The sequence below is a fragment of the Equus przewalskii genome, chromosome 21, assembly GCF_037783145.1.
Source record: "Equus przewalskii isolate Varuska chromosome 21, EquPr2, whole genome shotgun sequence".
NCBI lineage: Eukaryota > Metazoa > Chordata > Mammalia > Perissodactyla > Equidae > Equus > Equus przewalskii.
The window spans coordinates 24,903,309-24,918,131 of NC_091851.1; positions in this window are offsets into that span (position 1 = coordinate 24,903,309).

Below are 14,823 nucleotides of genomic sequence, written 5' to 3' on the forward strand. Positions count from 1 at the left end.
AATAGTATATTATAGTATATATGATATATATTATTATATATTATATATTTTATACATAAAATTTTATCTATTATTTTAGGGGTTCATAGCAGAAGAGAGGAGATTACAATATATACTAAATCTAACAACTTGACACAGAAGTCACAGATAGCTATTTATAGAAATTTTTTTAAAATAATGAGGGGCCGGCCCTGTGGCCGAGTAGTTAAGTTCACGTGCTCCGCTGTGGAGGCCCAGGGTTTTGCTGGTTCAGACCCTGGGCGCAGACATGGCACTGATCATCAGGCCATGTTGAGGTGGCGTCTCACATGCCACAAGTAGAAGGACCTGCAACTAAGATATACAACTATGTACCGGGGGGATTTGGGGAGATAAAGCAGAAAAAATAAATAAATAAATAAATAAATAATGAAGTGATGTCCATAGCTGCCATTGATCTTTTTCAATAAGTAACTTAACTCCCTTGATGAAATACAGAATTCAGACCCATCTAGCAACAACAGTAGGGTTTCCCTTTCTTCTCATAAGCTGATTGGGGCTGACTAACATAAACAGTCTGTTTCTATGGCCTTAGACCCCACTTTCCCCTTTGCTACTTTCTGAGGTATTGCAGGCTACTTGATTGACAGCTGCTCCTAGCTGCCCTCCACCACTATTTGACCCATCTCCTGCCATTCACCTAACTGTGAACATTCACAGTCTTTTCTTTGCCTCTACTCCCCACCTCACTACCCTCCAACACACACGCTCACACAATGTAACACCTGATTCCCTGCTTTAATTGCCTTCCTCTTGTGCCTCCAACACACACACTCACACAGTGTAACACCTGATTCCCTGCTTTAATTGCCTTCCTCTTGTGCCAGAAGTTGGGTGGAGTTAGTAAGCAAAGTATTGATGACTTGTGCCCAAGTGAAGTAAGCAGTCCGTTTTACTGGGGCCATGTATGCAAACTACTACTTTAATTTGCTTTACATAGGTGCTCCAAAAGTAAATTGCCTTCCCTAAAACAGAAAATGCAGTTATAACCACATATACTTTTATTGTGTAAATATATCCTATCGCTTTCTATATTCTATAAAATGCAAACGTAGCACAAATTCTTTGGGAAGATGAGGAGCTGAATGGTTCTGAATAGTGCTGCATTGATCTGTTTCTTAGTTAATGGGCACATTTGTACAATAAATATTTTCGAGCACTTACTGTGACCAGCTAATAGTGCAAGGTCTAAGCTGCTATTTCAGAAAGACCTCAAAAACAGTTGTTTACGGGCTGGCCCCATGGCTGAGTGGTTAAATTCCTGCGCTCCGCTTCGGCGGCCCAGGGTTTCATCAGTTTGGATCCTGGGTGCGGACATGGCACCACTCGTCAGGCCATGTTGAAGCAGCGTCCCACATGCCACAACTAGAAGGACCCACAACTAAAAGTATACAACTATCTACTGGGGGGGATTTGGGGAGAAAAAGCAAAAAAAAAAAAAGAAAAAAGAGATTGGCAAGTTGGTGGCTCAGGTACCAATCTTTAAAGAAAACAAAACAGTTGTTTAAACAAGATAGATGTGTATTTCTCCCTCATGCAAGAACCTGGGAGGCAAGCATTCCAGCAAGGAAAGTGGATACTGAGAGACGAAGCAATCTCTGCAGTACCAACCTTGTACCAGGTCTTGCCGTGAGCCCAGGGACAGATCCAGGTTTTGTGGATCCTGAAGCTTATACAAACTTGGAGGCCCTCTTTAAGTAAGGGGATATAGAATGATAAACACAGAATTATGTGCAGAGACCTGAGCAAGTGAAGGTCCGTGAAGTGAAAGTTTACTTAGCTTTTTAGTAAATTCAACCCTGAGTAGGCTCTGGCCCTTCAGGCAAGATTTGCCTAGAAAAGACAATTAGAGACCTATATAAGCTGGTGTATTGTAGTCTTGTAATTGACTAAATGGTCTGAAGTAATTTCAGAATATTTTGCTATACTAAGGGCTCTGGATGGTCATGAAGGATGGAGAAAAGGGAGAGAGGAGTGTTTATGGGAGTTATCCATAAACGCTTCATAAAGAAGGTATAGCTAGACTGTAAAGAATGAGTAGAACTTGGAAAGGCAGAATGAAGGGAAGAGGCTGTTCCTGGTAAGGGATCCACATATGCAAAGTCCTGAAGGCAGAAATGAGCAGAACATTTGGGAAATGCAGGCACATTTGGACTGGAACTAGACTTAATGTTGGGAAACTATAGAAGTTTAGGCAAAGACAAAGGGTGAAATATCCTGCTGAGAAGCAGGAATGAGTCTTGTGGATTTGGCTAGAAAGACTACGGGTGGGCAAACTATGGTCAGCAGGCAGGCCAAATCTGGCCCACCTCCTTTTTTTGTAAATAAAGTTTTATTGGAACACAGCCATGCCTACTTCTTTGCATATTTCTGTGGCTCTGCTTTTGCTTTCTGGCAAAAGTAGAGTGGACTAGTTGCCACAGAGACCTTACAACCCGTAAAACCTTTACAGAAAGTTTGCTGGTCCCTGAGATACACAGCAAAAACTTGATGACAGTGGGATTGTAGAGAAGGACTGATTATCAGTTTAATCTAAAGTTGTAAGCTGAGACTGATCCAAGATTGAAGATGTTTTCAGAAGCTTTCACACCTAAATGGTGAGACTTTTAGGTCAAAGAACAGGGAAGTATAAAATCCTTTAATAAGGAAGAGAATTAGTTTTATTGGAAAGCATTTTTAAAAATCTGATATATTTACAGCTTCTTAAATAAAGCTCCAAGGCAGGTGTAGAAAACTTTAATTGAAATATTTTCCTAGTTTGCAGAGAATGCGCCTTAAGGGATAATTTAGGTTGAAGTGAGTCTGGTCTTGCTTTAATAGTTGTTGCATGATTGTTTGCTTTTCCTGGTGTTCTTTCGTTTCTAGATCTTTCAAAACCAGTTAGGGCCAATTATCTTCTGTGCAATTAAAATCAAATAGTTTGTGCAAAGCGGCTCTTAAATGCAGCTGTTTCTCTTTAATCTTGGGCATTTTTAATAGCACTCTTTCACCTCCTAACTAAAGCACTCTCATTCTATGATTGGGGTATTTGCAAATTAACATTCCCAGACAACTTTTTGTATGGTTTAAACTTTTTTTTTTAAAGATTTTATTTTTTTCCTTTTTCTCCCCAAAGCCCCCCGATACATAGCTGTATATTCTTCATTGTGGGTCCTTCTAGTTGTGGCATGTGGAATGCTGCCTCAGTGTGGCTTGATGAGCAGTGCCATGTCCGTGCCCAGGATTCGAACCAACGAAACACTGGGCTGCCTGCAGTGGAGCGAGCGAACTTAACCACTCGGCCACGGGGCCAGCCCCAGGTTTAAACTTTTTTGAACAGTATCTTCTCCCCTATGTTGACAGCCCAGAAGCACCCTCAGGTTCAATAAAGTTTTTTTTTTTTTTTTAAAGATTTTATTTTTTCCTTTTTCTCCCCAAAGCCCCCCGGTACATAGTTGTAGATTCTTCATTGTGGGTCCTTCTAGTTGTGGCATGTGGGACGCTGCCTCAGTGTGGCTTGACGAGCAGTGCCATGTCCGCGCCCAGGATTCGAACCAACGAAACACTGGGCCGCCTGCAGCGGAGCGCGCGAACTTAACCACTCGGCCACGGGGCCAGCCCCAGGTTCAATAAAGTTTTACTTTTATATTAATTTTTCATTTTGCCCATGAACATACAGCAGAAGAAACAGGCAAGATTTTTTAAAGCTAGGGAGTTGTACCTAGAAAATAAAAATATAACATTTAAGATGATGACAAAATGTTCCCCCAAATAGTTACTTTTGCTTATTGACATCTGTGCCCCCAATTCCCACATTTTCACTGTCAATTAACATTTATTGAAATCTTACAGTGTGCGTGACAGTAGAGACACAAAGAAGACCTCCTTCCTGCTCTCTTTAGAGTCTTAAACTTTTGGTCACAGGACCTCTTTACACTCTACAGAATTTGAGGATTTCAAAGAGCTTTTGTTTATGTGAGTTTTATATATCAATATTTATCATATTGAAATTGAGAATGAGAAAATATTTAAATATTTATTGATTGATGTAAAAGTAACAATATGCTTATTACAACTTAACATATAATAACATAGTTTTATTAAAACTATATTTTCTAGAACAGAAAGTTGTGAAAAATGGCTAAAATCAGCCAGGAGGACCTGTTTTTCAGGTTTTTAAAACCTGTGTCTTTTTCAGTATACTGAATATCCTTCTTAAACAATGCATAATCTCCTTTAAAATTCCTCCATCTTGAGAAGCCCTGCAGCAGAATAAACTGCCTCAAGGATACATTCACGCCCAGCAAAGGCTATCCAGATGGTCTTAAGGAAGCATTTTTATATCATATGTAAAGAGAGAAACATGAACATTATGGCTTTACATTTGCAGATGTAAATGTAAAAACATTTACAAAACTTGGAATGTGAATTTTAGGATCAATTGAGAAGGCAGAATTTTTAAATATACTTAGTTTAACCACCAGATTTCTCTCACAGTAATATTAGGGTTGTACAGTTATGAGAGGACCAAGTTTATCTGTGCCATTAAACACAAATATAGCAGTTTTATTCATAATTGCAAAATCTTGGAAGCAAACAAGATGTCAAAAAAGTAATGAAAAGACTTTTTTGAAATGAAAAAGATTTACATTTCTGTGAATCTCTTTAATGTTTGGCTTAAAAGACAACTGGATTTCCATGTCTCAGTTCTGCATTTAACCTGTTGTGATATCACATGGTTTTGTAGCATCCCGAAGATTCCACTTGTGAAAGAATCATAGTGCAAAAGGCAAATAATGTCTTAGTATTATTTTGAAAAAAATTTGTTTTGAGGAAGATTAGCCCTGAGCTAACTGCTGCCAAACCTCCTCTTTTTTCTGAGGAAGACTGGCCCTGAGTTAACATCCATCCCCATATTCCTCCACTTCATATGTGGGACGCCTACCACAGCATGGCTTGCCAAGCAGTGGAAAATGTTTTTGACCTCATGTACCCACTGAAAGGTTCTCAGGGACACCAAGGGTCCTTGGATCACACGTGGAGAACCCCTGTTCTACGATGAGAAAAGGAATCTATATATGAAAAAGAAAATGACAAAATAGGCAGAATATTTCAAGTGACAAAGAAAAAGGATTTCAGAATAGAAAGCTATAATAACACTGGGAAAGGGAAAGTTAGGGCAAGGAAGGAAGAAAAGGCTTTGGGAAGTAAGTAGGATTCGAGCTTGGCCTTGAAGGAATCATAGGGCTAACGTGGAGATCTTAGAAGGGGGCTTTCCAAAGGAGTGATTGAATAAAGCTACCAGCAGAAATAGCAGCTGTATGCAGGAAGCAGTAAGGAAACCAGTTGGTTGAAGAGGAAGATTTGTCTATCAATAAGTGAACATCCTAGCTCTTTATTCTCTAGGGAGAATATTTTCATTCATAAAATCAGATCAAGAAGAGCAGGATTCCTCCTCTCAGTCAGTCACCACAGCCTAAGAGGAAGGATATGTTAGGAAGTGTGCTGGGTAGATGGAACTAAAAGCCACTACCATATGTGTAGAAGAGCAAGAGAAGACAGAGTTGAAAAAGAGCTAGGGCCAGCCTGTAAAAGGCCTTGAATATCATACCAAAGAGTTTAGATATTATCCTATGAGCAACAGGGAGCCACTGAAAATTTTGATCAGACAAAGAATATAATCCTTGAATTTATATAATCCTTGTTATTTTCATGGGTGGGACCATGTCTTCTTCATTTTTGTATCCTTCAGTGTATCACATAATAGCCTTATATATAGTAGGCTATCAATAACAGTTGAATTGTTGAGTGATCAGATCCATATAAATAGACTTGTAGAGGTGGTTCACAGGACAAAGACAGAAGGTCATTGTGATACTTATATTCCTACTCACTTATTCAGTAAATATTTGTTGAATGTGACATATGTACCAAACACTCTGCTGAGAATTTGAGATTCAGAGATAAACATGTTATAGTTCCTGCTCTCTAGGATTTTATAGTCTAGTGGAAAGACAATCAAGAAATCAGTTATCTTCTGTTTGATAAAGTGCCTTAAGGGAACACAGAAGCGGGCTGCCTAATACAGTCCTAGAAAGTAATGGAAATTTCCCTGTTATTTAAAAACCTCTCTTTTATATGCACAAATACCTGACCTGGCCAAAAACATTGCTAGCAGTTTTAGAAATGAGAGAAATAAAGAACTGTGTCATTTCAGTCGCAAGGGAGAGAAACAAGACGCATGATTTAACTCTCAGAGCTTAATGTGAATAAAAAATGAGTTCTGAAAAGAGGTAAAACTGATTCCACTTATGTGCGACTCATCTCCACTGCCCATCCATCCCACTGAAACTGCTGAGAGCTATTCTAATCACACTTCTATCCGTGTTCACAAAATGAAAGAAGAAAGAAACAGTGAGCACCTACTCTATGCAAGGCAATGTTCTAAATACTCTGCATATATTATTTCCTTTTACTCTCATTAGAGCATTGAGATCATTACTATTATTATAGCTCCCTAAGAACTTTACTCAAAGTCTCAAGACCAGTCCAGGAGACCAGGCAGGATCGAAGCCCAGGTCTGACGACTGTGCCATGCTACAGCCTTTTTGATGAGAAGAGATTTTGGGGCTGGCCCCGTGGCCAAGTGGTTAAGTTCATGCATTCTGCTTCGGCGGCCCAGGGTTTCACCAGTTCGAATCCTGGGTGTGGACATGGCACCGCTCATCAAGCCATGCTGAGGTGGCATCCCACATGCCACAACTAGAGGGACCCACAACTAAAAATACACAACTATGTACCTGAGGGCTTTGGGAGAAAAAGGGAAAAATAAAAAAAGAGAGAGATTTTGATTCACCATAAGTGAAAGAAAGAAAACAGCCTCGGCAAAAGGATGGGAGGATAGAAAGAAAATGAAGTTGAAGGGGAGCAAAATTCATTGACGCCACAGTTTTGCCTATGGCATGTCTCGGCTCTTGATTATGTGGGAGAATTAATATGAAACAGTGATCAAACGAATGTTATTCATTGAGTTACAAGAACACAATGGGGACAATTTAGGGTATGAAATTATAAGGTCATTCTAATTTAATCATTTCAATGATTAAAATAATCTCTACTCTGTGGATTTGTGGGTACTACAGAAACTTCATGCTTTGGGGGACAAGATCCATTTTCCCAACTCCTACTATAAGTCATTTGAAGAAAGCTCCCATCAAAATAATACAAATTTAATTCTTTAATGGATAATAATGAGCCCAATTAGTTTAGAAACGAAGAGTACACTCAGTTCCAACACAAAGACTTCCTGAAGGAAAACTTTATTTTCTCCAAAAGCAGAAGCTTCCAAAGACTTTAAAGCCTCCCATGTCATCTGGCATGATAGTTTCAGCCAGTTTGAAAGCAGCACTTATGGAAGTCGCAAGCAGCCAGGGAACCTGGGATCTAGTATGGTTTCTTTGAAACATTGGGCAAGTGATTCCATCATTCAAGTATTAGTTTATTCATCTGAAAGGTCAAATAATTGTCTTTGTCTCCCACACTAGGAATGTATAAGGACAAACAGAAAAGAAGAACTCTTGGAAACGTAGAAAATAAGAGGTTATTTTCATTTCAAATAAATTATTTAAAACATTTGTTTCAACATATTAGACTCGTACTAATACGAATTGCTCGTTCATTCACCCATCTCTATTTCCAAAGTAGTCCAAGCCACCATCACCTCTTTCCTGGACTCTGGAATAGATTCCTAACAGGTCTCTCTGTTTTTATTCTTACCTCCTCCCCAGTCCATTCTCCAGCCCCCAAACTTATCTTTTCAAAATATGAAATAGGGTTTTTCACAATGACCATAATGGAGTAACTAGTATTTGATTAGCCCTTCCACAATTAAAAGTTCCAAAACTGGACAAAAATATAGGAAATAAATGTCTTCAGATGTTGGACATATACAACACAGGACTGTGATCCCTGAGAGAAGGGAAATGAACAATGTTAACCTCATGATTGCTCTTGCTTTCTGCTTGGAGGTAATTTCCAGCTACATCACAGGGAGGGGGATCAAACAGTTTTGATCTCACCAAGCTGAGGAAACAGAGATTGGAATTCAAAGTTATGAGGTAGTTGGGGTTTGTGGGGCAGAATACTATAGAAAAGAGATCTGTTCAGAGAAGGAGCACTACAAGTCTACACAAGGATCCCCTTGAATCTTTGCTACTTTTGCTCCTAATACTAAACTGTTTAGCTGCACATGCATTGGGTGAGATTCCATGAGATTGAGCAAAGAATAACTATCAAGGAAATAACAACTACCAGCGATCACACTGAGCTGGGAGATGTTCAAGCTCCCACAAGCCAGAGTAAAGAGACATTGCTGAACATCCTGAGCATTCAGTAGAGACCTCAGAAAAATCTTGCCTTAGGAATTGCAATAACCTGGCAATAGCATAAAGGTAATTCTAGATCCTCTTTAACAAAAGTTAAAAACATGCGTTAAAAGGATCAAGTTGATCCTCCAGGAAATTAACTACCTGCTTAAAAAAAAAAAAAGACAACAAAATCCAGACACTTGACAACATAATATTCATAACATCCAACATACAGTAAAAAGTTATTATACAGGGAAAGAATCAGGAAAATGTAACCCACAACTAGGAGAAAATGACTTGATAGAAACAGACCCAAAAATGACAGGATGATGGAAATAGTAGACAAGGATTTTAAACAAGCTTTTATAACTATATTCAAGGACATAAAGGAAGATGCAAACATAATAAAGGAGATAGAAATTCAAGAACTGAAAACTAAAATATCTGAGGATTTCCACTTCCAGGAAGATGGAGTAGATGTACTTTTCTCTATTCCTCTCACTAAGTACAATTAAAAACACTGGGTATTACATATAAAACAAACATAAAAAGACTCTGAAAGATGGAGAGAAAAAGGCAGACTGCCTAGTGACCTCGGAACCTGAGGAAAGACACAGTGTGAATTACCTTGGTTTTCTGTTTGCCTCATATATCCCAAACAATTACTATGAACAAGAGAGGGTAAATGTATGTGAAGGGAGGTAAAGTTTCTACACTTCACCAGAACTGGTAAAATGAAGACACCAGTAGACTGTGATGTCATGTATACATAATAATATACCTCGAATGACCACTAAAAACTTTCCCCTAAGATAAGGAACAAGGCAAGAATGTCTTCTCCTCACCGCTCTTATTCAACGTAGTGCTAAAAGTTCGTCAGTACATTAAACAAAAAAAGGAAATAAAAAGCATACAGACGAGAAAGGAAGAAATAAAATTGTCCCTATTTGCATACGACATAATTGTCTACATATAAAATCCCAAGGCATCTACAAAAAAAATTCATTGAACTATTAAGTGAGTTCAGCAAGATTACAGGATACAACCATACGAAAATCAGTTGTATTTCTGTGTACTGGCATTGGACACGTGGACACAAAAATCAAAACTACAATACCATTTATAAATGCACAAAACAACAACAATGAAAAGAACCACTTAGATGTAAATCTAACAAACCATGTATAAGACTTGTATGCTAAAAACTACAAAATTGTTAAAAGAAATCAAAGATCTAAATATATGAAGAGACATAATATACTCATGGATTAGAAGACTCAGCATAGTAAAGATGACAGTTCTCAAATTAATATACAATTTAATTCACTTTCTATCAAAATATCACAAGTTTTTTTGTAGAGATAGACAAGATTATTCTAAAATTTATATAGAAAAGCAAAGGAACTAGACTAGCTAAAACAATTTTGGAAAAGAATGAAGTGGGAGGAATCAGTCTACCCAATGTCTACATTTATTATATAGCTAAAGTAAATTTCTGAAAACTAAAAATAATGAGAAAATCTTAAGACACATTGTATTATCTTAAGACTTGTACTATAGGAAATCATAAAGGAAGTTCTTCAGGCAGAAGAACATGGTTCTATAGTATGAATGAAGAACATCAGAAATGATAAATATGTGGGTAAATATAAACAGTTTTCCCTCATACCTTAATTTCTTTAAAAATAATCAACTATTTAAAGAAAAATAATAACAACGTATGGTGGGATTTATAACATATTTAGAAGTAAAAGCTGTGATAAAGGTACCAAAATGCAGGAGGAGGGAAATGGACATATTCTGTTGCAAAATTCTTGTTATACATAAAATGGTGAAAAAAAATTAAAAGAATTGGAAGTCTAGAAATAAACCTATGCATCTAAGGTCAAAATCAATTGATTTTTTTTTTTAAGATTTTATTTTTCTTTTTTCTCCCAAGGCCCCCTGGTACATAGCTGGGTATTTTTAGTTGTGGGTCCCTCTACTTGTGGCATGTGGGATGCCACCTCAGCATGGGGTGATGAGTGGTGCCATGTCCGCGCCCAGGATCCGAACCGGCGAAACTCTGGGCTGCTGAAGCAAGCACACGAAGTTAACCACTCGGCCACAGGGCTGGCCCCAAAAATCAATTGATTTTTGACAAAGGTGCCAAGACCATTCAACAAATGGTACTGGGACAACTGGATATGCATATGCAAAAGAATGTAGTTGGGCCTATAGTTCACATCATATATAAAAATTAACTCAAAGTGGATCAAAGACCTAAATATAAGAGCTAAAACTATAAAACTCTTGGAAGGACACAGACGAAAATCAGCATGACCCTGCGTTAGACAATGGTTTCTTAAATATGACACCAAAAGCACAAGCAATCAGGGAAACAATAGGTAAATTGGACTTCATCAAAATTCATTAAATTTTTGTGTTTCGAAGGACATGTATAGAAAGTAAAACAACAGAATGGGGGAAATATTTGCAAATGATATATCTGATAAGGATCTAGTATCCAGAACATATAAAGAATTCTTACAATTCAACAATAAAAAGGCAAATATCCCAATTTAAAAATGGGCAAAGGATTTGAATAGGAATTTCTCCAAAGAAGACATACAAATGGGCAAAAAGCACATGAAGAGATGCTCAACATCATTTGTCATTAGGGACATGCAAATCAAAACCACAATGAGGGTCAGCCCAAGTGGCCTGGTAGTTAAGTTTGGCATGCTCCACTTCAGCAGCCCAAGTTCGGTTCCTGGCCGTGGACCTACACCACTCGTCAGTGGCCATGCTGTGGTAGTAACTCACATACAAAAAGAGAAAGATTGGCAACAGATGTTAGCTCAGGGTGAATCTTACTCAGCAAAAACAAAAAAGAAAAAAACACACCACAATGAGATACAACTTCATACCTACAAGAATGGTTACCAAAAAAAGACAGGGGCCAGCCTGGTGGCATAGTAGTTAAGTTCCTCCACTCCACTTTGGCGGCCTGGGGTTCACAGGTTTGGATCCTGGGCACAGCCCTACACACTGCTCATCAAGCCATGCTGTGGTGGCATCCCACATACAAAATAGAGGAAAATGGGCACAGATGTTAGCTCAGGACCAATCTTCCTCACACACAAGAAAAGAGGACAATTTTTGGCAAGGATGTAGAGAAACTGGAACCCTCATACACTGCTACTGGGAATGTAAAATTGTGCAGCTACTGTAGAAAATAGTTTGGCAGTTCTTAAAAGAGATAAGTGTAGAATTACCATATGACTTAGCAATTCCACTCAAAAGTATACACCCAAGAGACTTAAAAACATATGTTCCCACAAAAACTTATACATGAATATTCATAGCAGCATCATTCATAATAGCTAAAAAATGGAGACAACCATCCATCAACTGATGAATGGATAAATGAAATGTGGTATGTTTCATACAAAGGAATACCCTTTAGCCATAAAAAGAAATGTGAAGTACTGATACATGCTACAACATGGATGAGCCTTGAAAGCATTATGCTTAGTGAAAGAATCCAGACACAAAAGGCCACATATTGTATGATTCCATTTATATGAAATGTCCAGAATTGTTGAACCCATAGAAACAGAAAGTAGATCAGTGGTTGGTGGAGGAGGTCATCAAGAGGACATGACCACCAGTTGACCCACGAGCTGGAAGGGCAGTTGGAGGCTCCTCACCCCCCTCCCTTGTCCTTGGAATGTGCATTCCACTTATCTTCCCCATGCTAGAAGCTGCCCAAAGACACAGCTTTGAGATAGTAAGGTGTTGAGACCACCTGGATGGTGTAAGGAACTGATCTCAGGTAAGGCCTCTATATATACTTTAAGATTCTGGCCTTGAGTGCAGAGATCTACTCACCTTGCAGCCGTCCAAGACAAACCTCGTAACTTAAGTTCCCTTGCTTGTTAAACCTGCCACCTATCAACCTGGAGTGATCGCCTCTTTCTTTGATCTCTCCTTGCCCTTTGTGTACAGGGCCAGTTGGTAAACCAACAGTGATTGACAAGGACAGAATGAGGGGGAAATGGGAGCTAAGTGCTAATAGGTAGGGTACTTATTTTGGGGGTGATGAAAAGGTCTGGAATAGATAGTGGTGATAGGTACACAACATAGTGTATATACAAAAACCCACTGAAGTATACACTTTAAAACAGTGAATTTTTGTTATATGAATTATATCTCAATTAAAAAATGTTTGAAAAATAGCAAGATGATATGCTTAAATCTAACCATATCAATAATTCATAAAAATAAATGGACTGAGATAGCTGAAAATAGTGATGATCACTTAGCTACTTGTCTCACAATATTTTCTCCAAAAACAAATAAATAAATAAATAAATCTACCCAAAAGTCATACCTTCAGCATAACTTAAAGACAGAGAATTCTGACATTTCAAAATAACCATCAGAAGAAAAAAAGGCACCAAATTCTAGCATATAATTGCCCTTGTTCCCACCATACTCCTGCCTTGCTGTCAGGCTTTGTGGTGAGCAGACAGATGGAGAAAAACTGGGGAAGAGAGAATAAAGGACCTAATGATGGGGCCAAAGTTTGGTCTAAAACCACCCACTAAGTCTTAAAATTCCAAAAAATATCCAGGTAAATTAAAAATAGATAATTTAAAGGGGAAGTCTTCAAAATACATAGCTTCTGGCGGTGGGGGGGAGGCGAATGGCAAAGAATGAGTAAAGGATGACTGAGTCAAGGATGGACTTTTTAATACGTGGTATTGGGACAACTAGATAACCATTTGGAAAAAAATAAAATTAGGTCTATACCTAATGGCATATGTAAGAATAAACTCCAAGTGGATTAGAGATCTAAATGTAAAGAATGAAATCATGTACTTGTAGAAAACATGGGTAAATTTCTCTTTAACCTCAAAGTAGGGAAAAGTTTCTTAACTATGACAAAATCCAGAGCAATAAAAGAAAAGATTGATAAATTTTACTACATAAAGTTTTTAAAGTGTTGCATGGTCAGAAAAAAATATCCCATAAAGTCATAACGCAATTCATATACTGAGTGAAAATATTTACAACATATACCACAGACAAAGGGCTAAGATCCCTAGTGTATGAAGAATTATTAGAAATTGTATGGCAAAGGAACAAAAAACCTGAAAAAAAATGAGAAAAAGAAAAATGAGAAACAACATAGACTTCACACATACATAAAAGATATAAAAATGGTCCTCAAATGTATGAAAAAAATGCTAGCAGGTCTAAATTATTTCAAAATAAAAAAAGATTTTAAATATACAAATAGTATGGTAGGCAGGATTCCATGACCTTAGCCCCTTAGGTATTTTGCAGATGTAATTAAGATTACAATCAATTGGCCTTAAAATAGATATTATCCAGGTAAGCCTAACCTAATCATGTCAGCTCTTTAAAAGAAAAGAATTTTCTCCTTCTGGTGGCAGAAGGAATCAGAGAGATTCAAAATGTAATGGAGATTTTGCAGCTGGCCTTGAAGGATTCTGTCACTACCGTAGTGTGAGCAGGCCACAAGAGAAGTAGCGCATGAGACCTCCGGGAGGTGAGAGGAGCCACCATCTAACAGCCAGCAAGGAAATGGGAAACTCAGTCCTATACTTGCAAGGAACTGAATTCTGCCAACAACCTGAATGAGCTTGGAAGTGAACTCTTCCTTTGTCAAACCTCCAGATAAGAACACAAGCAGCTGAAACCTTGATTTCAACCCTGTGAGACCCTTAGCAGTGAACCCTGCTATGCTATGCCAGACATCTGCCATATAGAACGGTGAGCTTCAAAGTTTGTGGTGATTTATTACATAGTAATAGATAACCAATACAAATGGACTCAACATACCAACGTCAGATTGGATGAAAAATCAAAACCAAACTATATATTGTTTATAAGAGATGCACATATATAAGAACAGAGAGTGAAAAAGAGGCACCATACTAACAGTAACCATAAGAAAGCTGAAGTGGCTATATGGATATCTGATAAAGTAGATTTCAGGATAAAGGAGCATTACCAGAGGTAAAGAAGGACATTTCTTAATGATAAAAGGGTCTATTCATAAAAAATTTATATACAGTATATGTGTATTCATATAATAACAAAGTTTCCAAATATATGAAGTAAAAACTGGCAGAAAGGAAAACGTAAATATGCAATTATATTTAGAGCTCTCAACACCCTTCTTCTGGTAACTGATAGAACAAGTAGTCACAAAATCAATAAGGAAAACATGAATAACACAATATAAACCAACTGGACCTAATTGACATTTATTGAACTCTCCACTCAAAACTAAAGAATAGGGGCCAACCCCATGGCATAGTGGTTAAGTTCGGGGTTCTCTGTCTCAGTGGCCTGGGTTTGTAGGTTTGGATCCCAGGCATGGACCTATGCCACTCATCAGCCATGCCGCGGTAGCAACCCACAT